Source organism: Propithecus coquereli, unplaced genomic scaffold (genome assembly GCF_000956105.1).
Source record: "Propithecus coquereli isolate 6110/MARCELLA unplaced genomic scaffold, Pcoq_1.0 Scaffold159, whole genome shotgun sequence".
Classification (NCBI taxonomy): domain Eukaryota; kingdom Metazoa; phylum Chordata; class Mammalia; order Primates; family Indriidae; genus Propithecus; species Propithecus coquereli.
In genome coordinates this window covers 965,354-967,986 of record NW_012140413.1, presented here as the reverse complement: position 1 = coordinate 967,986, position 2,633 = coordinate 965,354, and positions in this window count along the sequence as shown.

The window sequence follows — 2,633 nt, the reverse complement described above, 5'->3', positions numbered from 1 at the left end:
ACTTGGACATCTATATATGAGAAATGCTACATTTCATTTGTGGAAAATCACAATTTGCTGTATTCTATAAAGAGTATAAATTTGTTCATTAAAAAGAACCGATTAACTTTTGTAACATTGTGTTTGCCAAATTTATTTAACCAAGAGATGTCTCCTTTTTTTTTTTTTTTAAATAACATCCATTAATACCTAGAGGAATTAATATTTCTCCACATCCAGTGTGAGCAACTTTGGACTAGACACTAAAAACTTAACCTTTCATGTAAATCAAAAGAAAAAAACAGCAAGCCCTTTCTATCTAACAGAACATTATAAAAAGCCAATTAACAACATTGTCTATATAAATCACTATTAGAGAGTTAATTTTATAAATTGGGGAGATACTCTAACTGTTTTGACCCCCATGGTGCTATAGACTATGCTGGAACAGTAATTTCCTCAATGTTACCCCAGTGGCCAAAAGGAGTTAATGCTCCAATCGATATACTGAATTCCCTCCCAGGATGTAATTTACACACTGGGGTAATCAGGATGAATATATAGCTTTTCCTGGCTTTTCTTAAATCTATAAAACTTTGAATGATTCACAAAGGACAAATTATCAAGCCGTATAGACTAGCAATCAACAATTTAGTGCAGAACTTTTGTAAAAAACAATTTTGGAGGGCAAATAGTACTACAGCTTTTTAAAACACACATAAAAATATCATCTGACAAGGTTTAAATAAGATTTCTGAATTACTTAAGTAAGTATCCTGTTATTTTTATATGCTGGACTCAGGAGCAAAGGACCAAAGTTCGGGGTGTCCTCTTAATGATATTTACAACTCGGGATTAGACTGGTCTCTCCTAATTGACAGGTGGGAAGGGCGTTAGAAGCTTGTTTGTTTACATGGAGTTGGATGATTGGGTGGTTTACGTTCTATTCTGCACCTAAGGGTACAACGAAGATATAAACATGAAAGAAAATTGTATTTATGTGAAAACATTAAACAATGAATCTTTTTGTTTTAACATCTCCCTTTACTTTACCAAAATATAAACTTTGAATACTTTTCTCTTCTAGTTCTCTGAAAATGTGGTTCTTCACTCTCTTTCTACTACTCATCTCTGCAGACTTCTAATGCTGGAACCACAGCATTAAAAGTCATTTATGTGTGGAGGCATCTCAAACACAAAGATGAGCCCTTTTTATTGAGGTTTATCAAAAAAAAAAAAAAGAAAAAGAAAAAGGAGAGAGGCATACAGAATTTTAAAGTTTCACTGCTGATTCTAATTTGCCTGCTAGAAGTGTGTACTCCTACTTAGGGCATTTTATTCACTACCACTATGGAAAAATCAGAGCTTTAAAGATGAATGTCTGTCTACGGGAATGATGCTCAATAAACGTTCGTTGAATGCATAAAGGATGTTCTGCTTAAAAAGCTAACACGCAATGCTGTTTTCCTCTCCTCTTTCAAAATAAACAAATAATAATAAAACACCTTCAGTGTCTCTCCTATGTGGTTTTAGGTTAAGTTAGATCTCCTGAGACTATCATAAAAGCTCTTTCTTAATTTGGACTTTTGATATTTTGGCCACGTGACAGAGAAGAGAGGAAGGGGAATATGGCCCGATAGGCAGAATTATCTGAAAGTGACCTTGTAAGTTCATGCAGGGTTTCCCAGTCAATGAGGTGGCTAGGACCTGGGCTGTCTTTTTTTTTTTGCTAGAGCAAGAGGACGAAATCCAAGCAACTCAGTGTTTTTACAGGAGCAGGAACTGTTCCCACCTGTGCCCTTGTCCCCAGCAGAGAGGACTGATCTGCCAAGGAATGTAAGCTCTCCAGGAGCAGGGCAGTAGGTGATCCCAGACAAGTCTTGTAAATATCTTGTCTGGTGCCAAGTAGCCTGTTTATTTCCCCATTGACATGACTACTTTCCTAAGATGAGAGACCCATGGTGGGAGGGTTCCCACCCATGCATTGGAATCCATGCTTTGTCTCCAAAAATTATGCCTCTGGCAAGACGCTACAACTGAGTAGAGAGAGATCAAGCCACCAAGTATATGTACTGACTCTGACTTTACGAATTTTCTCTTGGGTTTCTAACGAAACCCATTCCTAACCCATGTTTTGAGACATTGTGGAGAAACCCAGAAAGATCTTCTATCTGTAACAAACATAATTCAAACTATCAACAGAAATCCACCTGAAATTCATGCAAGTATAAAGGCATAATTCAGAGCAAACTCTCAAAGCAAAAGACAATAAGAGCTGAATAAACAGAATTCCAGAAATCAGAGGCACAGCTAAGTTCAGAATTCTGTAGACACAACTGAAAAGGCTGGCTCCAGTTCAAAAGGAGATATAGATAGTCCACCTAAATTCTAACAAAGGAACAGATAGAATCAGTGAGAAGAGGATGTGAGAAATAGGAGGAGGTTCTCTTTGGCTAGGAAGACCTGAAATTTAAAATCAGACATGGCAATAGAAATCTTCTGGAGAGAAACCATGGACAAAGTTTTGCTTGCTACTTCCTTGAGCCCAGTACCAGAAATATAACTTCTTCCAAACCACCCTAACACAATCATGTGAGCTAACTAAATTAATAACACCACCAGACGCATATGGCAAAGAGCTTGTATTGGCAGTG